This window comes from Centrocercus urophasianus, unplaced genomic scaffold (genome assembly GCF_019232065.1).
Source record: "Centrocercus urophasianus isolate 14NV4802_14NV808 unplaced genomic scaffold, USGS_Curo_1.0 seq_14, whole genome shotgun sequence".
NCBI lineage: Eukaryota > Metazoa > Chordata > Aves > Galliformes > Phasianidae > Centrocercus > Centrocercus urophasianus.
The window spans coordinates 42,041,646-42,066,072 of NW_024884586.1; positions in this window are offsets into that span (position 1 = coordinate 42,041,646).

Consider the following 24,427-nt stretch of genomic DNA (forward strand, 5'->3'; position numbering starts at 1 on the left):
CATATTTCATTTCTTTTTATGGAAACAACTTCTTTAAAGAAATATGATTATCTCAGGAATGATTCACAAACAGATGAAGAGTGTTTTTTCTTTTGTCAAGCAAAGCTAATATGCCTCTGTCAGAATTTTAATCTTCCTGCACTCTTTTTTTTTTTTCTTCTTATAATAAATGATGTTGCATATAGTACAGATTTTACAAAATGACAGAATCACTGAATAGGAAAATTAGCTTCAGAGCCAAGCACAAAAGGACATTCAAATGTTTATATCTGTAGGATAGTTAAGGACTTTCAAGTTAGTGCTCCAAGGCAAGATGTGAGGAGTCTCAACTTCTCTTTTTAGGCTGTGGAGGAAACAAAAATGCCTTCATTGCTGTTACTTGGAGTTGCATATGGGTGTTTTTTGCTTGACATGCTGGCCCTCTAAGTTAAAAATCATCCTGGTAAGTGGATGCCAGGGCAAAGTGAGCAGTGTGAGGTGCTGGAGGTCAGAGATCACAGCTCTGTGGGGCCACATCTGCCCTCTGCCCTGCCACTGATCTAGCATTGGCCTTGGGGGTCAGGAACCTACTCCCCTTCCGTGGATCATTTGTTGGCTATTGCTGTCACTTGCATCTTGTTACACAAAGAAGGACATTGATGGGGCAGGAGAGTCCATCCCCTCACAACACTGCTGAATTCTTGTCCCGACAATACCTGGAAAGCTTCTGGTTTGGAACGTGCTAGAAGGCAAAGCTGGGTTATTTTGGACTGTGGAAATGCAAAGCACAACAAAAGAGGGCAGCATGTTGGGGAAAACTTTTCCTTTTCTTTTTATAGCAATCAGGGTACATTTTTCATTGACTGGAGTTGTAGCAGGATGCCATGAGCAAGAGGCCGGTGTAAACAGCTTGAATTCATGTTCCATTACCCTTGGTACCACACATGAGAAAGATTCTGAGAATTCATTGGAGGGGGCCTTTAAAATCACTGTGGGAATTTTCTCTGAATGAGAACTGAGGAAGCTTCAGTAGTGGGCCAGGATACAGGAATGTAAATAAGTCACCAGACAGACAAGGAAGCCTGTGCCTGTCAGACTCTAAAATACAAGATGCTTAGAGCCAACTGAGCCTCTATTTATGATATAAAGATTAATAATCTGAGTGGCAACCAAAAGGTGAAGTGATTCAGAAGTCTAGTTTTCAATTTTTAGAAATATGGAACAGGCTGGTTATTATAGCAGCAGATGTACGAGGGCAGGAGGAAGGAGTAGGGCTGTGAAGGAATCTGCAAATGTTTTTTAGGTTATATGAAAAGTATTTGGGTGTGAACCAAATAAAGGCATTTAAATTCCTCACCCACACAGCCTGAACATAAACAGTTCTACAGAACAAAACCCATGAGAGGAAAGTTCATGGCAATGGGGTCAAAAGTAGTTACGTGAGAGTGTTAAATAAGTATCCTTCCTAGCTTTTCTGTAGAAGGACATAGTTGTTCTATGGTTTCTCAGCTGTCTGGCAAGGAGTGATACAGGCAGGTATTAAGCAGTGTGAAAGGGGGAATAAGGCAGTGTGCAATGACTTGTGGTCAGCTGAAAGGACGCTTTCCTTAAGTCCTAATTTTGGAGACTCCTAGAGCCAGTCTAATGTTTTCAGGTCATTTACACATTTCTATTTTATCCAGGACAATGAGAGCACTTTGTTAAGCTTGGAGATCCTGCAGTTGCTGAAATTATCACTGTACTAAATGTGGTCATGATCAGTCAGGGTGTCCTTTTCTCAAAAGCTTTTCTTTAACTTTTTTCTCCCACCTTACCCCGCAGGGCTGGTTATTGAGGGAACTGCCTTGAGCTTGATCCTAACTGGGTGACAGTGACTGTCCTGAATCCCTAAGCAGCACCAAAATACTGCCCTAGCATCAGGCCAGGAGCCATGTATTACCTGCTGGATCAAACACACAGAAAATTTTAGGAATGTGTTTTCAACTGTTTTAGCAGTTTTAAACTTTTCAGGCCAAATCTTCTTTCATAATTTTGAGATTAACATATTCATGTTTGCGCAAACACCCCTTTTTTCTGGGGTAAGGCATTATTTAATCACAGCAGACATTCAAAACTTCTCTCTATAAGTTTTATTCTGAAGAATGATTGATTAAATGGCTTACTTTGGCTTATGGGAGTTTGATCATAGGGTTGGTAAAGGTGTGATTTCCACTTCCAGGGGCAGGTGCACACATGGGAGTTCAGCCATATATGAGATCAGAGCACAGGACAGCTTCAGTAGGCATAAACTCAATCTGCAAGATAAGGGCCATAGCTGACATTCTTTTCCTGTATTCTGTCACTGTGACAGCTATTACTAAATTTAAAGATACCTTATTTTAAATCTCGGAATTGTTGTGTTCTAAGTAAATGCTTTGTACACGAACTGTTCCATAACACAATTTGAAAAAATCGTGTTTTTGACAGCTTCTAGCACCTTCTGGTAATACATCCTTGCATTTGCCAACTTTGTTTCTCGAAAACACTTGAGCTTCTTGTTTTTCTTCAAAAAGTAACAGAGATCTGAGCAAAATTGTTATCTTCTTTGCATCAGCCAGCACTGAAAGCTATGCAGTGGAGGTGCTCTGTGCAGTACTTTGTTTTCAGTTCTTGGCACCAGAAATGAATTGCATCTATAATTTCTGAAAAGACGATAAAAAGTCAAAGAGAGGGTTGGATGCACAGCACATTAGGTTTCCTTCACATGATGAAATCTGTCATAGCTGACCAGTCACAAATCCGCTATCACTCTTTCAAACAGTTTTTCCCTTCTTTCCTCTTTCCACTAGATGCTTCAGATGTCAATAGAGAGGAGAAAAGATGAGCCCTGAAGATCATCTGTTATAAACTATTCCCAGACAAGGTTCTAGGCTTTATTCCAGTAAAACTAGAGCTCAAAAATTGCACGTGTTCAGATTTCCAGTGTTCAGTTCTGCTGTGATCAGATGTAGAACATTCAGCACCCTTTGACCTCCAACTGCAATATTTCTGGATGCATTTCTCAAGACCTTTTGTATTTACTCTTCTTTATTATCATAATCATTTTCTTAAAATAAGATACTTCAAGAAACTCTTTTTTTGTTGTTGTTGTTCTAAAGAGATCTAAAATTGATTACCAAACAAATTATATGAAAATTATCCACACTGCAAGTACTGGATCGTTGGGTTCCAGGAAGATGCAGCTACAAGCTTCTGTTATGCGGGGGAACTTCATAACAGTCTCTCTTTTCAGTTGTAAGAATAGCTGACAGATTTCCATTTTAAACATCATACAGACGTTTTTTCTCGGGGGTCTTTTTTCACTCTGGTCATTTTATTGCTTCCTTATCAAAATAAGCAAGCATAATATTTTGTTCTACTATGTCATGTGTGAGCATGCTGCTCTTGCCACTTCATCACTGTATTCTGATACTGCTGTGAAGCTGTCAATTACAGTCATTATAAAGAAATGAAAATTGATTTGGAGGAACTTGCAAGCTTTTTTTTTTTTTTTTTTAATTAGAAATTTAAGTGCGTTAGTGCTATACATAGTCTCTGGTCCCAAAGGGCATACAGAGAGAGAGAGAGAGAGAGAGTATATAAATTCTGCTTAGAGGAACATTGCTCAGAATCAGATAACTTGCAGATTAGAGATTTTAAATGGAAAGCTCTACCAAGGGCACTGTTTTGTAGTTCTGCCAATAGAAGCCCTAATGGGTCCTGAAATTGTAAGTTATTTCTGAGAAGTAGCAGCATGGAGACACAAAGAAAGGAGAACAAAGATTTTGCTTCTTTACTCAGCCTTTAAAGTTATCATCATAAATGTGTTAGGAGGGAGGGGAGGTGGAGGTGCAAGGGCAGGATGCAGGTTCCTCCTTGTTTTTTCTCTTTCCAAATGTTGCTAAGTTGGGGTAGGGAAATTGCTCTTTTGTTTGTTTGTTTATTTGTTTTGTGGTTATTCAGAAAGCTTTGTGGGCTCCATCCTTAGGCACTGGAGAGACAAGTTCTTTGAGGGATTAATTCAGAGTGGGAAATCTATGAGCCTGAACAGAGTGAATCTGGTATGCTTTTTCTGTTCTAGAGCAGATGTGGCTCTTTGATGGGCTGTGTCCCCCTGGATTACTTTGAAAGGGGCTGTGGCTCAAAGCATCCAGTGGAAATACAAAGTCACTTGTTAAGTCACTTGTTTCTTTTCACATTCTCTGAGGGACACTGAGGCAGATGTTCGGTTTACGGCTTTCTTCAAACTTTTCTCCAAGCAACCATATGCAATATTATTTGTATACTTAAGATATCCAAGTACAAGCTTTAGAAATGAAAAGTCTTCAGCTCTAGGACAACAGGAACACAGAAAAATAAAGTAAGACTGGCAGATCTGATTGTTATTTAATAACATATTAATCATAAAATAAAAAAATATTAGATGACAGCAAAGGCATGGATTTGAGGGTTTGATCTTTAAATATTTGCAATGACCTCTAATGATATCCACAACTATACCTGGATTCTTCTAGCTGCTTCTTGCTGATATTCAGCAGACAGTATTCAGCTCACAGCTATGGAAGTATTGAGAGAAAAGAAATAGGAAACGTATTTAACAGAAATGGAGAAGCAAGATGGTGGCCTACTTTTTGATTGTGAAGAGAGCAAGAATATTTTTTTGAGGCAGCAGCTACATTAAGTGCTTAAATCCACACTGGTTCCAGAAGCCAGCAAACTGGTCTAAGAAAATAGTTCTTCCCTCCTTTTCCAATCCAAGTTTAGGTACTATGAAGTGAATTATTTTATGATTAGAAATGGGTTGTTTAGATAAAAAATATACATACATAGAAAATGCTACATATACTATATGTATACAAGATTCACATTTTTGATCTAGACAACCCATTTCTGATCATATGATTCTATATATATATATTTGTCCTGAGGGAGACAATATGATCTGTCAGTGTGACTAGATTTAGCCCATCATCTTAATGATGCATCAAGGGACCTGTGAGATGCATTTCCCCCAAAATTTACATTCTCTGCATCTGCCGTGAATTCTCTGCCTTCTGCCCTTCAGGCATGAGATAAATAGTGTTCAGTTAGAGAACTTCAGTTCTCTATAGCAAGATGCTTATGTGTTTCTCATACAGAATATCTTCATCGATAGAAGTAGAGGAAAATTTCTGAGTCTGGAGCATGAACAGAACGTTTAATTACTTTTTTTTTTTTTTTTTATAGTTCTCTGAAAATTTGTATTCTGGCACCAATGTTTTTTTGGTTAAGGTACCTTCTGTTTAAAGTATTCATTAGTTGGCTTTTCAATTTTAAATTTATATGGACTTGGGGTGTTTAAGTCCCATAGGCTCCAGAATAAGATCAAAATGCTGACCTGTTATCTCCCTGGTAGCCAAATGATAGTAAAATAATTTCTTTTGAGTTATTATTATTATTATTAGAATCATAGAAATAAGGCTCACAAGTGTATAACGTCCAATTTTTAATTTAATTAGCCACTGCTTTAAAAAAAATAGTGAAAAGTCATACAAAAGAACGACTGCATTAGGAAAGGTCATGCATGCAACACATTAATACTACATAGATGATTAATTGGAAGTTTTCTAAACAGTTTAAATCAATTTAAATATTCTAAGGAGCCTAAGCTAGTGGAAAAAAATGGCAGCACAATTTGTTTTACTTTGGGCTTTTTTTGTGAGTTTCCAAAACCCTCTGAATTCAGACAAGAATGTGAAATTTTTAAATCAAGGGGATTTACTGATGTGAGTAAAATTGATCAGGTTTTATATCACTTTTACATTAAGAAGATGAGAGGCACCTCTTTTACAATTCTCCTCCAGTAGTTCTATTAAAACTAAAAGGACGTTTAGGTTCGATAAATTTGCTCAGGCAGTGGATCTGATAGATAACTACTTTCATTATGATCTTCTGCAATGTTATGCAATTTTCCCCCTTGTTTACCAGAGCAAAAAGTGGTAAAGAGACTGTTGGGACCCAAGAGCTTGTGCTTTTTGCTTCTTTCCAAAGGTGATTCTGTATCCTATCTGCTAAGGAAGCCCTGAGAGCAGATCTGGGAGCAATGCCAGAGACAGGAGGCTTTGCCAAGCTGTTCTGGGGACCAGCTCATTCTGCCCTGTTCATTGTCAGGTCAGAGACCTATAATGTCTGCGGACGTATGGGAAGATGTTTGTAACTACTCACTGGGGCCAGCTGATGAACTAGACTCTGAACTGACATCCTCTCTAAAGCAGGTTAATTCCCTGTGCTAGTGCAATAGCATTGTAACCAACCACTGACAAACGAGCACATCTGCTCATGTGCACACAAAATGCAGAAGCAGATCACAGAATGGAAACCACGTATTTTTAACTCTGTCCCTATGTGATGTTCTGCCTGTGATTCTGCTCCAGAAGCCATCTAAACAAAACCTTCTTAAAAAAAGTCATTTTGTCATGTTTTGCCTCTACTTCATTAGAACAGTAGATCTTCAGAGAGAATATCTTTGGATGATTACAGTAAAATTTGGAAAAAAAGCCTCAAACAAATACCTTAAACAGAGATTCATGCTCTTTTTCCTAAGTTGCCTGAAGTACTAACATCAGTGCAGTTCTTTAGTCCTGATGATCAGCTTGAAATTGATGGCCCTAGCATAACTGATTTTTGTGACTAGATCTTCAGCATTTCTTTCTAACTGTTCTGACCTTCAATTTCAGAGCCTAAAAAGCAAAGAACAAATACTCATGTGCTTTAATATTCTTAGTATTTATCTGAACCTGCTTTTTCTTTGGGATTGTTGCTATCTGTAACTTCTTCTATGCTGGGCAGACAGCTACTACAGAAAGTGAGTTGATGATACCAGCCTTTCATGAACATAGCCTCAACATTTGCCAAGACTAATTCTAAATCTGGAGTTGACCATGGGTTCCGGCCTCTTGCCTCTTTTAATCTGCCTCAGAAAAGACAACTATTATGTTGTGTTTTATTTTCTCTCAGAGAAAATTTGAAAAAAATGCTGAAAACCAATTCCCGATGCTTCTTGTTTCTTGCACCACTTGCAGTTTGTGCACCTCCTGATCAAATCCAGAGAAAACATCTTCAGCAATGCAGCAATATAAATCAAACTGTCAACTGACTGCAGATAGCTGCAAAAACAGGTTTTCATGCAATTCACAAAATGTGTGGCCAGCTCCAACATCTAAGTTTGGAACCGATAGAATTCTTTAGTCCATAGTAACAATCATTAGCTGCAGGATACTTGCTGATGTTCCTCTAAAGCAACTGCTGTGAGAACAGTGACCTTCAGCAGGGAACCCACATTTACAGTGATGTTTACGAAGATAAATAATGTTCAGCAAGATCATCATCATAATTTCAGAGTTTCAGTGTTCTGACAAGGATTTATGATAGTATCTGGAAAGTGGATTTTCGTGAACATCCTTTTTTCAATAGAACTGTGCTGATTTACACTAGCAAGGAGTGTGGCTTAAGTTTAAAAATAGCATCGTTTGCAGGTATTATTAACTTTTGTATTTCTCAGATCCACTTTGGTTTGAATAGGACAAGTGGTAATGGTCTTAAATTGCACCAGTGGAAGTTCAGGTTGTATATTAGGAAATATTTATTCTTGAAAAGTATGGTAATGCACTGGAACAGGCTGCCCAAGGAGGTGATGGAGTCACTGTCCTTGGAGGTATTCAAGAAGAGGGTAGATGACACACTGAGTGACATAGTCTAGAACAGTCAAAGCCATGGGCTGGTGGATGGGCTAGATGACCTTAGTGGTCTTTCCAACTTCTACGATTCTATGGTAATTGCTTTTTCTGTATTAAGGTGTTTTAGCTGCAGTATACAGACACACACACACACAAAACCAGCAGGCTCCTCTTCAAGGAGCCTTGCACAGAGAATGAGGCTGAGGCTGTCTGGTGTTTTTATGTTCATCATAACTGAGTCATGAAAGGAGAATTCACTATGTGTTGTGTTTGCTTGAGCCATTGGAATCTTGGGGAAGGATTCTTATGCTATTGCACTGTGATCTTCAGACAGTAACCTAACTGCAAATGAGATGTGTCTAATTCATTCTTACTGTAAGGAGAAGAAAACAATTATTTCAACAGAGTTATGACTACATCACTTTTATCCTGCAGAGCGTACAATATGCAAAGTATATCTTACTTATATTCAGTGAGTTCCAAGAAGTGTAGACTATTCCTAAAAGCAGAAAATTGCTAATTGTGTTATTTAAGAGTCAACTCCTATAAGTATACAACACATTCTACATCAAGTAAAGTGAATCCTGAATAGGGAAGGGAATTTTAAAAGTAAGTTGCACAGAACTGTGTGAATTGTTAAAAGTATTTGAAATTAATTTTTTATTTCCTCTTGTCATTTTTGATTGTGAGTGCATTTGTAGCCATCTTGTACCCATCATGTCTGACACACAAGGCACACCAGAGATGTAGACATCAACCTTGCTAAATTTACTTCTCCACTTTCCTCTCTCCTGCTTCTCATGCATATTAATAAAACCCTTTTACCAGCAGATTTGCCTTGTACTGAGAGAAAGCTGGCCAAATTTTTCATTACCATCCTTCTCTGGTGACAGAACTTGTGACTGGTACTGTGCTCCCATCCCCTCCATTTTTGCACACAGTGGGAAGTAACTGTCATTTCATCTACTTTCTCATGTGGCCATACAGTTATAGCTAGCTATTATCAAGAAGTGTGATCTTGCCCTTGCCCATCTCTCTCTTTTGGGCTTACTGTCCTTTTTGGTAGCACTGGTGATAAGCTGATTCCACAAGAAATAAGTTCAGAAAGCTAATCACTTTTTTCTTTTTTTTCCTTTTGGATTTGTTCTCTGATGATTTAGCCCCACAGTCAGATTTTTTGTGCAGTGAGAGATATTTTGCCAGAGTCAGAAGCACATGGCCAGGCCGGCAAGAAGATGATTGCAGTGTCCCTGTACACTGGGGACAGATGCTCAGTTAGCTTGTCTAAGAGCTTGTTTAAGTCGCAAGTGGCCCATGCAAGTTCCTGAATTAGCTCAGTCTACTCTCAGCAATAAAGTAGAACTAAAAATAAAAATAAAAAAGCACCCAACTTCCATTAAACACGCTTAAATATTCAAATATTTAAATATTTAAATGACCTGAAACAGGCTCTGAAAGGCCTAAAATGTGGTGCAATAGTCTGCTAATTCAGGTATCTATGCCTAATGGCCTGAGCGCTTGCCCTGAGTAAAGAGCAATTTCACAGTTTTGACAATTTCTGGGTCCATAATAGCATTTTGTTTTGAAGAAATGTGATTACAAATCCCATTTCCCAGCTGAACTCAATTCCAATTCTTGAACAGATGTCTTTGCATCCTATGTTAATGATAATTTTTCTTTAAAGAATTCAGGCATATTGCAGGGAGTGTCCAAGCCAAATGTGTTACAACACAGTCCATTAGTTGCTTGAATGTTATATTGGAGGGGAGTTTTGTCCAGAGATATTGAATTCATTATGAAACATTTAATTGAAAAAATGCTGCTTTTATTGAAATAAATTCCACTTGTAGATTACAAATACACAGAACAACAGGTAGAGAGAATAGCTCAAGTGAGTCAACATGTAAGTCTTGCTATGTTCTTTGTATTCATCTTCAAATGACACTATTTCACTTTTTAATTTCAGTTATTACTGTGATAATGGCAGTCAGGTTCTCACCGCAGTGTGACAAAAGCTGTAAAGAAATTCTATTTTAATCTTCAGAAATTCATGAATTTAACACATACAGTAGACTCTGCCAGCACAAGGAGAAGCCATTTCTTACATTCAAGTGACCTGTTTAATACTACCTACCACATCAACCAATATAACCTTGTATTTAACATCTTGCAAAGAATTTTGCTAGATTTACAGTGAAGAGATCAGAAGAAAACCACTCAAAAGTAGATTTACTGGGGAAGAATGAAGAGAATACAGACCCTGTCACTGGCTTCTGACTTCTACTTCTCTGTCACAGGACTAGGTAGGTGCTGATAATCTTCCACTGCCTACTGCAAATTTTGAGCTCCTCTCATTTGATGCACAGAGTGGGAGAGATGGAGAGCCTCTGTAGTAGTGTGCAGAGTCCTTATCTTCTGCTTGGACTCTTCCCCACATTGCTGTCCCATCAGGTATTGCTCCAGTGACGTGCCTTGTTTTATAATAAGGCTTAATTTAAGTGAAGTCCACGCTTTGCCTCCTACAGTGTAGATATAATTTCAGATAATTGTTGCTCTGCTTGCGGTCCTCTCCCTAATTATAACAAAAGATAACATGTTCTTGTTCCCACTGACGTTCTTCACTTCAACTTGTATCATATCTCAATGTATCCCTGCTTTGCCTCCAGAAAAATGGAGTAATTAATGAAAATGTTCAATACCGAGCAAAGTTTTTTATCTCCTGTTGGATGTACAGGCAAATCTTTCTCTATTTTTTAAAGCCTTCATCATCAGGGCTTCCCTGGGCTTTGCTTTCATTCTTACTTTTGCCTTTCCAAAAGAACTTTCTGGCTGACGAGCACTGAACAAAGTGAAGGCAGGGTGATGCTTTTAATATACATCTCTGCATAACCTTCATGTCAAAAAGTAATTTCCTGAACAATTTCCTGGATTTCTGAGGCCTTTGCCAAAAATGACAACTTTGTGTCAAAAAGGTGGAAGCTATTCTACTTAGAATAAAAATATGCATTAAAAAAAAAAGGCTATTTTTGGAATATCTCTGCTTCAGTTGTAAATTTCAGATTCCTCTTGGGCTTGGTGTGGAGATATTCTGTTATTCTGATGAAATCTAGTACACTTACAGTGTTTAGTGGATTATTTATTTTAGTGTGACTTATTTTTATGAAATACAGAGCCTAAAATCTGAGATATCTTGAGAGGTAATTTTGATCATGTCCTTGCCCCACGTCAGTGTGATCAATCCTGGTGGACATGTCCTTCTGCCTGTTGAGGAATTCACGGTGGTGGAGATTTCACAACTCCCTCTAACAGCACTGTCCATGACTGCACTGTATATAATAGCTAAAAAATTCTTAAAGCAGCACACTTGATTATTCTTTGCAATAATGCATGCTCATTACTTCTTTGCCTTCCCACCATGTACATCTGAAATGGCTTTACAAACCTCTATGTGGTGTCTGAATAGAAGCTGGTATTCCAAACAGGGCTTGGATGGGAGGATTACATCACAGATCTGGTCAGATATTCCTGTCAGTATATCCTAATGCAGCATTTGCTTTTTATTGCAATACTGTGACATTGTTGACTTGTGTTCAGATGTTGGCCTTCAACATCCTTGTGATAATTTTTTCCAGAATTCCTTCACAACAAATTGTTTCCTGGACTTCCTTTGTGCTGTTGACTATTCTTGCCTAACTGTCTTTCACTCCAACAAAATGATCCACTCTGCTTAACGTTACCAAGAACTTCATACTTTGCACAGTACATCAGATGAGCAGTACAAGTTATATGCATTTCTCTATGGTTCTGCACTCCAGTCCTTGGCTTTGCATTCACTGCATGGGCAGGCAACGTCTGTACCCTCATAGGAAGATCATTGGAAATGTGCAATTGTTTTCCCATGTATTGAAGACAAATTTGCAAGCAGCAGATCAAGTCAGTTGTATCCATGGAAACGTCACTTTATCATAGGGTTATGCAGTTTCTTCCCTAGCTCTGATTAGGATCTGGCTGTTCTGTAGTCCAGATCTCCCTAATTGAAAACATAAATAAAGAGGAAAAATAATTGTATTGCAGGACAGTCTGTGAATATATATGACAGTTGTAGAGTTTCTTAATTGTTTACATCACTGTTTAAAATACACCTGTAGAATTATAATTTTGTAAATTCACTATTAAAAGCTTAAGATAGAATTCCTATCTGGGGTTGCTTTTCATATACTTTATTGAGCTTAACTGTAACAAGAATCAGGTCGGGAAGCCAAAATCTTTTGAACAGTTTCAGAAAGTACTTGGCTTTTTGAAAATCCTAATCATCATATGAATTAATAGAGATGCTGTCTATATTTTCTGTTTTGTAAACTAGCAAGCTGTTATTATGAAGTCATGAGCAGAGGTGTGAGAGAATACTTGACCAAAGGTACCTGATCAAAATTCTATTTCCAATTCCCACATAAATTTGTGACCTTGTTCAAGACATTTTTATTCTAATACCAATTTTGTAGCTAGATAGTTGTTCCTGGATTCCAAAGAAACTTGTTGCTTTGAAAGTCTTCTGAGTGGACTATTACTGTGAGTTTCCATCAAATATATGTCTATGTAATATTTATATCTATAGATAGATTGATTTTTTTTTTTTTTTTTTTTTTTTTTGCTGAAGAGGGGAATGTTATTTTCAAAATTAACTTTGCAACAGAGTATTTCAAGGATGATTTCTGCCAATTAAATATTCTACAGCATTCAATATCTTGCTAAATGTTCCCATCACTGAAAATATTTAGAAAACTGAATTTAGAAAACATTTAAATTATTTGAGATAATTCATTTTTAAATGTGAATGAAATTATATGTACTATATACAGCTGTGACAACAGGGGATGTTCAGGTTGAATATCAGAAAAAGGTTATTCACTAGAAGGCAGTGAGCATTGCACAGGCTCCCCTGAGTGCCTGTCATGGCACCGAACTGTTGGAATTCAAGAAATGTTTAGACAGCACACTCAGACACGTTCTGATTTTCAGGCATTCTTTTGTGGAGCCGAAAGTTGGGTTGGATGATCCTTATGGATTCCTTCCATCTCTGAAAGTTGTATATGATTTACATACTCAGCTGTGAAATTGGCCACAGAACTTCAAATGTTTTGTACTCTCAACTAAAAATTTCTGTGTAGGAATTTATCTGCAAGCAGTTATCACAATTGATGTATGCTTTTTCCTCTTAGGATGGTAACAGTTTTTAACTCTGTATGTCTGCTAAATCTGAGTAGAATTCAGGGGACAAAGAAAAGGCTCTTCTGAGCCGGATGCTAATTCTTCTGCTAGTACTAGATGATGGCAGACACTAGCAATATGAGGAACTCTCAAACTGAAGTTCAAAAAAATCCTTTTATATGAGAAAATCTTTGGGTCCAAGATCAGTTCTACTTATATTGAAGACTTACTTAACTTTCTACTGCCATGAGTTCAACATCTCATTTCAGATTTCAATTTTCATTGGGAAATTTCCTTCTGGCAGCAGCATTTCTAACATTTTTTTCTAAGTACAATATTTAAGCAGTCTTGCTTACTACATAAAGGAAAATGAATTTTAATTCTAATAAGAAAAGAAACCCAGTGTGCACCAGCATAAAATTGAAGGTTTATTCCATTGCTTTTTGTCCCTAGGGTTTTTCAAGAGACTAATATCATTTTAATATTAATTGCCTTCTGTATTTTCTGCAAATGTTGTGATTAGGATTTATAGTTACAGTATTTTTATTAGAAAAACAATTTCATATAGTACAATGATTTCATCAGATCTAAGCCTTATGGGAGGAAATACATTCTGAAACAAATACAAACAGGTCTTTTAATATTTTCAGCTAAAAAAAGCAACATACCATAGATTGATTTTGCTACAACTTTTAACTAAACTTGTCACAATTATGATTAATTGAGCAAAGATGCTTGTGGGTGCTGGCAAGAAATTGTTATCTCTTATTGGGCAAAATCACAAAATGACAATTGCATTAAAATATACAGCAATAATTAAGTATAACATTATTTTTAAAAAATTGAGCAATTATGATTCTCATTAGCATTGCATATAACTTTGGGAGACTAATTATGAGATGTAATGAACAGGAAAGAAGACAGTTTGAGTTTGTGATTATTGTTAATATTATTATTGTTTGCAGATTTGTGTGCACATCTGTATTACCTAATGAAACCCAACAAAGAAAATATTGTTTAGAAAAGGAATCACTGGATGGGACAGGAAAGGTAAGCTGAGAGGGTGCTTCTGTTCTTCTATAGCTCTTTACCAAACTTAGAACAAAGTTAAAAGTGTAGCCCTAGTTAAAAAGTTAAAAGGGAGCATCCAAAGCTTGATTTTGAACTGATGTAATAGTAATTCCAGAGGTAGTTTCACTAGAGAGTTCAAGCTTTGGGTTATCTTCTTTCCCCTGTCGTGTAAAATGAACTTACTCTTCTCAGGATGTGTAAACCAGATCACATTAAACTCAAAGAGCATTCTACTAGTTTCTGATTTATGCCCATTTTTTTTGTCCTGCTTTACACTGAATTCATACGACTTCTGAAAACACCACTAAGGATACAGCTGTGTGTATATTTGCCCAACAAAACCGAACAATTTTGTGCATATACTTTTCTTTCTTTTTCCATTTTTGCTCTTTATTGTTCTTTTTTTCATTCTGGAATCCTAAATTAAGCTTAGTTGTCCAAAGGGATACTGTGTACAGTACAAATAATAAACACCAATACAGATGATGATTGCAAAAAAGCAGAAAATAAGAGCTTGTTTTGTATTTTTACTCTCTTCAGTTGGCACAATGCAGTTAGTAAAATAAATAGATTTTTATGAGAAAAAATATATCTAAAGTTATCTCCTGTCCTCTCTTGTTAGCAGTATTCATTAACCACTTCTATCCTTCCTTCTCTAAGTGTTCTTGGTGGCTTCTCATTCTTCAAACTCTGGAAGCTTCTCATCAGAAAGTAGTAGTACATAGGGGAGGAAGTTCTGACATCTACTTCATCATCAACTGGAAGAGTTGATTATAAAATCAACCAAATAGATATCTATTTCCCTAGTTTTTCATTGACCATACTTAATTCATGAAACTTGTCAAAAAATTAGAGATAGTATACCAGGAGATAAAACTAATCTATCTTCTTCATTGAATTGCTAACAAATTCTTTCACTAGTCAGACTATCTGTGAAACCAGTAGGTCTTAATCACATTAATCACGTATTTAATTCCATTTCTCCTTTTGATAAATACCTATCCAACACTATGATATAACTGAGATCAAGACAATCCTTGTTCTCTTTCTAAATTCTTTTGTGTCAGATGTATGGTAAGAAAGCAATAACCCATAAATTTGCAGTAGACTTTGGTCACCTCTTTCTTAGGACACTGATTTTCTGAGACCTAAAGGGAAGCAGATGTCCAGCTGTCATCAAAAGTCATAGTGAGAAGCTTTGCAAGACCTTGCCTTAGTATTTTGTAATGAGTTGCGTTATCCATGTTATCTACAAAGCGTGTCAAATATTAAATATCTTCTGCTTGCTTCTAAAGAAGCCATACCAATTTTAAACGTACTCCTAAGGCTTGTTTGAGTTCCAGGAGTGTAAATCAATGTGACTTCAAGTTGTCTTTATTTGCACAAGGATCTAAGAGATGTCTTGTGATGGAGAGAAAGCAGTAACTAGTCTTTCTACAGGTAATAGACACATTAAATAACATTTGGCATTTGCATGTCTGCAGTATGCTGGCAGATTTCATTGTGACAGAAAGCTCACTGGGCTGGAATGAGTGGTGATAAGGACAGAAGAGCTGACTGTGAGCATCTCACAAGTCTGACAGCAGCAGATTTGGGTGCTTCTGAATAGGCTGATGTTGATTGATGATTCCGTGATGCGACTTTTGCACTAAAGAACACAGTGGTGCCAGTGAAGCTGTCTCCATCTGTAATGAAAGAGTAAACATAGAAGTTATTTTCTGAGGGGGTGAAAAAGGTTGTGAAGCAAAAATGAAATAGACTGGTGTGTTGAGACATACAGTGAGAAAAAGGAGGCCTGGTGTAAGTATCCTTATTAAAGCTATGAGATAAATTTAATGTACCATTCATTTCCCACCTCATTTAGTAACCATACAGAAATCATACCAGCCTGTGCCCTGCTATTTCAATTTGCCAGTGGAACATTAGGATTTACCATTGGAAATTCCAGCATTATGCACAATCAGGTTTCTGTTGTGAAGCAGGCTGTGTGACTGGGGCAGCCTGTGAATGCTCCTGTTTAGGATCTATAAGGTAACAGGTCAGACCTGCCAGCTCAGCTTGCATTTTTGGGCAGCTAATACTTAGCCTCAGGAGAGTATGTGTTGAATTCATATTGATGGCTATTTTGGTGATGCTGCACCATGCTTAATCTCATACTTCCCATTTCAGTTCCCATTAACCCCAAGGTATATGAGTTCTTATGACCCTTAATCATCATTTACAAGTGCAGGATATTTTCACAGGCTCAGTGTTTCTCCTTCAACATGGCAGCACATCCTCATTTATCTAAAAAATAATGTTCAAGGGAACAAGGAAGACAGAGTTGCACTGTAAACTTGTGGGATCTTTACAGATGAAATATCCACAGCAAAGCATATAAAGATTTGTTCCATTTTTATATACATCAGAAATGTCTCTGGATTTGAGATGCTTGCAAATTTTTTGAACTTATCTTAGGAATTTGCCACTGCTTTCTGATTTGGGACAAGTTTTTAATATTGTTTATTCTCAAACAAGAATTGCAGATATGTAAATATTCTTGTTTAGAAGTAACAATGACGTGGTATATTTTCTAACCAGATTATGCATAATTATGGATTATGCATAATTGGTTTTGGAGTTGAAGTGGCAATGTACATTGACTTTTTTTTAATACAAATAAGTTTGTTGATCTTTTACAAGATGGCAATTTATGAGTTCCTGAGAAATATTACAGACAGTACATGATTACAGCATTCTGTTTTACTCTCAGCTCTACCAAGTCTCTTGAACTTGAAGGAGATGACTCATGCCAGAGTTAGAGACAGTGCACTGTTGGGTGCTTTGACTAATAACAAGGGCAAACAAACAAGTAAAGAGGAGTAGATCTGCATTGTAGCTTCATCTAGGAGTAAGGCATGTAAGGCCTGAATAATGGAGGATTCATTAGTTGAAACTATTTCTGTAACAAAGGCATCAGTGCAAATAATAGTATTGATATTTTGTACTGACATCTTAATGTCAAAATAGTAGTGTATAATTGAATCCAACCTTTAGAAATTCATACATCATTCAAATGTTTGCATGTCTTTAGCTGCTCTTAGGTACTTGCTGATATGTGCCCTTCATGCTTGTTTACAATGGGAAGATTTGTATTTATAAAATGGAATTCTGAAAATCCATCTGTTGACACTGGGCATTGACGAACCTAGTAGTGCAGCCTCATTGTTTCAGATTCTGAGCAATAAATTACATTTAAAAATTAGAAGGAAAAAAGCAACAGCCATTGGTAAAGTGGCAGAGAATGAGAGGTCATGCATAGCACGGGATCTCTTTTCTTGGATCCAATAATATTTGAAATTCAAAGTTATGGTATTTTGCTGAAGGGTACTTTATTTTGCCAAGCTTCCTTGCGTTTAACCAACCCTTCAACCTGTAACCTGCTCTTTGTCCATTTGAATGGCAATTTTCCAGTTTATAGGGTTGCCCGTTGCTTAGTAAGCTGACAAGAAAGCAAAGCAGCTTAATGAATGTGACTCCCTGCTACTTGTGTTTTTGAAGTGCCATACTCATTATAAATCACTTTTCACTGAGAATATGGGATATATTCCTTGAGATATTCTTCAGTGTTTTGAAAAAAAACAACAACACTGAGTGCGGCAGACCTCAGTCAGAGCAATGGAGAGAAGAAATCTTACCCCTCCAGAATAAAACGCTCAGTAATTGGAAGGAATGGAAAACAGCAAGCACAAAGCTTTGGGAGCAAAGAAGTCGTTAAGTCATATAATCTCATTTCCTTTATAAGTCAATCGCATATCACTCCATTAGACCTGTGCTAAGAACAACAGCTTGTTGGACTGAAAATAAAACCAAAATTTGTTCAGTTTTCCAACCCCCCTACACCGTTTTTTTGGAAGGGAAACTGAAATAGTCTTTTAGTGCATGATATTTTTTCCCTGTTGGAGACTTTCATACCCTGTAATCAAATTTTTGGGTTAGTCTTGCCAATTCTGTTTGGAGGGAGAAACCACATCCCATTTACTAAATCAAACTTCAAATACCTCAACACCTCCAGTACTTTTTACCTTGAAGTAGCCTTGAAGTTATATGGTCACTTTGACCTTTACTACAGAAGAACCTTTTAGACCTCTCATGAATGTAAGTGATTGCTAAAATGCTGAGGCAGTCACCTTTCCCCATTTTAAAAATGGAAAGTGATTTTTTTTTCTTTTTTATAGTATGCTCTATAGTATATATATATATATATATACACTCTTTAATAGTATGCTCTATTCTTGCAAAACTTTGTTTGTTTGTTTGTTTGTTTGTTTGTTTGTTTTCAATGTGTCTCTAGATAGAGTAGTCAGCCACAAGGGCTGCTCCACTATCCATTCCAGCCACAGCATTCATCCATGGGTCCTATTCTGCAGACAGAGTCAGAATTTCTCTTTGGCAGAGAAGAATTCATCCAGCAGAAATATTTATTTTTATTTAATGGGTAAAACTTAGATGAATAGAGGTCACCGTACTCTTCTCTTGTCTTTATATTTTGCAAATAATCTTTTTTGCAGATTTGTATGTTCATAAACTAATAGGAAAACCTGAGTGGGGATGGGCCTCATTAAAATATTTCTATTGATTCTTTATGGAGAGCTGCTTTTTGAGGTCTGACATCTCTCTGGTGTTTGTTCACTTACTGTGTGCTTTAGAGGCACTGTGGGAAACTAGTTTTTAAGATAATGCAATAATGTAGAAAAGGAGGTTAACAAAAGACAGACGTATTTTGTAGTTGCCTACGTACATCAAACTTATCTGCTGAAAAATGAAATTAGACTTATTCAACAAACACTACTTTCTATTAAAAAATATTGGTTGGCACTAATTATATTCCTGTCCTTTGTCAGATAAATGAGTGTTCCATTAATTGGCCATGACTGACATTTAGCCTGAGCAGCCTACAGCTGTATAGATCATTTTGCTTATCCTTGTGAAATAATCAGAGCTATTAAGACCTTTATCTGTTGTATTTCGTACTTATTCCACACTGTTTTCCTAAGATGGAAGTTACTGTCCAGGGCTTACCCTAATCTATAGGATTTGTGGATACAAGTTCTCCAGAACTGCTTGCTTCAATAAACAGTTGAACACTAGTATAGAATATTTATCATCTCCATATCTACTGGTGTACTACAAAGTGTTCTTTTGGGATATGTATACCATGAGTGTTTTCCCAAGTATAGATTATAAATGTTTTCAAATAGCATTGCCTTTTCTCTGTCACTAAATATTTTACCATCTCTATCAAGTAATGGGTATATTTCATTGCTACCAAATCATGTTTCCTATATGCTTATACAAAAATTTGTAAGCTGTTCTTCCATAAATATCCATGGCATTAATTTTTGACAGATATTGATTTTTCCCTTGTGTCTTTAGATTTTCTCATTAGATTTCTGTATTTTATATGCTCTAGTATATACTGATATATTTTTTCTCCTGTTTCCCTTTTAGTCATTTTCCATCAGTAGTAATTGCTGCATTTATTTGTCCGTAGAGTTGTAGCTTTTTAACTGTTAAAATTGATTCATTAAGTAGTACAAACTTCTTTTAATATTCCTCACTGTTCTGTTTGTTTGTTTTACTTTCTTCAACCTTGGTAAAGTTCACCTCTAGATGAACTGTGCTTATATGTGTGCAATAAACTGTTTCAAGATTATCCTACTTACTAGAAATGTCAGACAGTTATTAACATTATTTCAGCAACAGTCAAGTGAGTAATTTGTCAGGAGTTATCTTCTAAACTGAAATTCCAATTGAATTAAGAAATGATAAGTTGTTCCAAAGACTTGGACAATATTTTATTATTTGGTGGCCCAAGTACTTCGTGTATTTGCTTCCACAAAGTCTTTGTCAATACAATTTTATTTTTTCCTTATATATAAACATGGGCTGAAATATTCATTTTGTTATCAGATTTGATTCATTAGTGATTTATGTATAATCGTTTCAATAGATCAGTAAACTGTTATCAGTAATACAAAACAATGGGTTTATTAATTTACATATTTACATTAAATATAAAAATGTTAAGATATTTATGCTGGATTCCTGCTGCTGTTATAAGCTTGTATGTGGCTTTTATCTCTGCTGTGCTCATGCTAAAGTTAGTTGCAGTTATGTTCTTGAGAAGTTAAGGCCAAAAGATAGAAAGAGGAAACTGATCTCACAAACGAAATGACCTAATGCATAACTTCAGAATTTAAATTTTGGTATTTCCTATCCAAAACTGAAGAGCCAACTCGCATTGTAGACCTAAAATGAAAGCAATGCAAACCAAGGTCCTTTTTTTCAGTATTTGATTTCATAAGGTGCATGGTGATGAAGAAGAAAAAACAATAGATATTTAGGGTTAATTAGGTCTCCTTGAAGTCCTCTTCTCAATGTCTTTTCATTGCTAGAAGGCCACAGAAAATGTTGCTGAAGGGAGACTACCAATGTCTTCCACAAATTTCACAACTGTCATTTGTTCTGAGCAGCTGAGGGCAAAAATTACACAAAATACATATGGACTGGGGGATGAGAACAAGAATTGTTTTATCATCCTTTTTACATTCTTAGTAAGTGCTTTGCAGTAATCCTATGCATATTTATTTCAAGAGTAAGGAAACCATTAGGTCTCTATAAAATTATCATTTTTAGATTTTAATAAACGGTCCTCTTCCAAAGCATGTGAATGCCTATTACATCATTTCAGTAGTTCAGAGGAATCTTTCTATATATTTTTTGAATCTGTTCTTAGTTTTGAATCGAATCAGAACTTTTAAGATATATTTGGAAATTTGTTCTGGTATTTGTTTTTGGCTGGTACCTGCATAGCATGCTCTTAGTTATTAGTTGGATGAATCAAAGTACCTTTCTTGTCAGATTCATTTTTGTTACATTGGGAAACTTTTATGGGAAAAACAACTTTCACAGTATCTCTCTATAATGATGAAGGATATATTTCTGCCAATATCCAATTGAGATTGATTTTTCTTTTGGCAGCTTTCATGACACTTTATGAATTCATTTTTCTATCATAGAGCCCCTGGGTTTGTATGCTGCTAAACCACATAAAAATCCCAACAAATATGCTGACTGAAAATGAATTCTGAAGTTACAAACCTGCAAGTAATATTCAGTGGCTGAATAGACAGAGTTCCATTACTGATGTTTAGAACTGAAAGGAGCATCTGGCAGGCTAAGCAAAGCAATTTGTGATGGACTCAGAGCATAGCAAGGCTATAAATCTTTTTAAGACACCTAACATTTTGGGCTTCATCAGAACAGTGAGAAATCCACACTAGAGCTGTAATGTATACATGCGCACAAAGAGGATGTTGTTAGTTTTGACTAACAGGCTTGCTCCAGGATTATCAGCCCAGTGCACTTCATGTTAATTCAGTTACAGTAAGAATTCAGTTTAGATGTAACCAAATGAGAATCTTTTTTTCTTCTTTTCCTGTTTCTCATGTTGAATGCATAAATACTCAATATCTAAAAACTTGTCTGATGAGAACTCTTTGTCCTATATTCTATTGTACCTCTTCTCAGCTGTAACTAGAAAAAATTAAATAATGCCAATGCTCTGCAGGAACAACTTCCATTTAAATAGGTAGATGTCTTCTGCCAGACTATTAAGGCCTTTCAACCTACTGGAGGAAAAAAGTGGCAGTAATGGAGTGCTTGTGCCATAGCACCTGCCAGATATTCAGAGCGCATCATAGCAGCTGAGGACAGTCCTAGAAACAGGAGCGCAGCTGAATCAGGTGATGGGTTTGTTTAGTAGAATGTTTGGGGTCTGCCTGAGATAAAACTCACCCAATAGAGGTCAGTCTGCCCAGTGTAATCACCTCCATTTAGAGGATGGTGGCCCCTTCCTCAAACCTTAGATACTACTGTAGGGCTTCACTGGTCTTGTTATATGAACCTGCTCAGGATTCCTCTTCTCAATAATGTAGGATTTGGTGTGTGGGCTCTCCTTAACAGAGACCTGTGTTTTTTTTTTTTTCCCCTCACCTTTCAATCCCAGATCGCTCTATTTCTGAGATAGCACAAAGAGAGCAGAGGCAGAAAGGACCCATAGAAACCTGCTTGTCTGTCTGTGAATATCAGTATGAGTGACAAAGAGCAATACTGAAATCTGAACAAGTTTGAATGAGCTTTTGAACACTGTATGAGGCTCAGAACAAGGCAGCAGTGTAAAAATAGAACAAGGATGTTACTTCCCTTTTCTCTCTACAGTAAAGATGTACCATAAGCCACAAGGCAGGATCATGGCAGTTGGCAGTGTTCAAATTGATGCATAATGAAACTGACATAAATGACAACAGCCAATTTAGAATTAAAACCTAATTCTAAAGATAATTTTTTTTTAAAGAAACTGTTTCCTTATATGTATGTGTTTAGATAGAGGAAATGGAAGTGGCCACATAGTCTTAACAATGGTTGAGATACCCAGATAATTTTTACAAAATGCTGGTGGTGGTGTCACACATAATAACTTGTCTCTGACAAGATACAGAGTCTCAGAAAAGGTATTCCTTAGAAATTAAAATGAAATTAAAAAGTTCATAGGTGAAGCAACAAATTGTTTGTGTTCAAACCTAACTGTATTCAGACCTATTTGTTGTGAGGGGATCCTCTGCCTTGCGTGTTGCACGCTGTGCCTCTCCAAGCCATACAAACAATGCAACTGATTGACAGTGAAATTATGGCTTTTTCTTCAGATGCTCATTTGCATTGAGGAAGTGTGGAATAGGCACTCAGCAACAATCTCTCCAAATACCCACTACCAAGTAATTATTTCTTTTAACCTGATTCTTATGTGTTGGAGAAAGAGTGGTTATAATGAGGGAAAATAGCTGATAATGTGATGGTGTGATAGAAACACACATAGATAAGGTACTGTCACTTAGCAAGCTCTCCTGGAAAGCAAGATAAACTGTAGTTCAATACATTACGAACTTTTGAGGAATTTGAGCACACAGAGAAAATTGGAGGTGTTTTATGCCTTCAGAAGACTGTCTCTGGAACTGCGACTACAAACCTCTAATTATGCTGACCTTTTCACTTAATTAAGTCTGAGATCCCAATGCTCAGTTGTGAGTGTAACATAAGAAAAGATGAGGGCTCTCCTGGAAAAACATCAGCAGTGATGCTTATGCTTTGAACGTCTGAAATTCTTTGAAATTTGTTTCAGAAAGTGAGAATTTGCAGCTCACCAGAGCTGATGAATATTTTACTCTTTTCATCTACCACTTGCAAGGAGATATGAAACATTTATTTCCCCGATCTTCCTAGAATCAGTAATAAATGGTTAGAATGAGCCATTCATATCTGGTGGCTTTTTAAATAAAGGATTATCCCTTCAATATTTCATTTATCTCCATCACTGTTCTATAAGCTTGACTAGAATGAGGTAATATGTAAAAGACTGCATGGGAAAAAGCTTTTGTCCAGTGACAAAGAGGTATGGACAAGCAATTGCAGGAGGTACTTCATTTTTCTCTCCCTCCTGGTCTCTGTGCCCATATAGATGTGTAAATGTGTGTGGGTGACCAGAGGGAGGTAGACTGGCTGTCAGGACTGCCAGCTTCTGTGTCAAAGTGGTTACCAATGACTTCTGCAGGGCAGCAGATTTTTGACAGAGGCAAACTGTTGATAGGAAACTATACAGGGGATTACATTTTTCTATTACTAACATGGGTGTATTCTTAGTAAAAAAAAAAAGAAAAAATAAAAAAAGCAAGCACTCAGTAATGTGTGTAGCCCTTCCTTGCAGTCTGGTTTGGAGACAAACCACAGATTAAAAAAGCAGTCTGTATTCTACACCTTCCTCTGCTTGTCCACTGTATTGAGTTCAGGCTGCACGTACTGGGGCAAATAAAATATGGATATAAGAGCATAGTTCTGGAAAAGAGTTTTGTTTTTAAAAGGTCTATGGAAGGTTTGTCCTTGTGAAGGTTTTCCATTCTATACTCTCCAGCCTGATGTCCATCTCAAGGAGTGAGCAAGCAAAATGCATGCTACTTTTTTCCAGGGCTCATGGGTGTAATTCTCAGCCAAATTTCAACCTTGATGTGAAAAACAGAAAGGACAGAAGTTTATCTGTGTGTTATTGTACTCTGTTCTCCCATGCTGCTCTCCAGTACTGAGTGAGAAGCCATCATTATGTATTATACATGGCAGAAGAAATGTGAACTGACTGAAAAACATTTCTATCCCTGCTAAAGTGAATATTCTGATTCTTTGGTTTTGGATGCATAGTAATGCTTTGAGGATGAAGACAATGCTGATTCCAGAATTCTGCTCTATATGAAGGTCTGGTCAAAGACAATTATAGCTTTTCAGCTTCAAGGCTGTAATTCCTTCCATCTTCACGAAATGCGTTACTGCAGTGAAGGCGCAATTTGTAG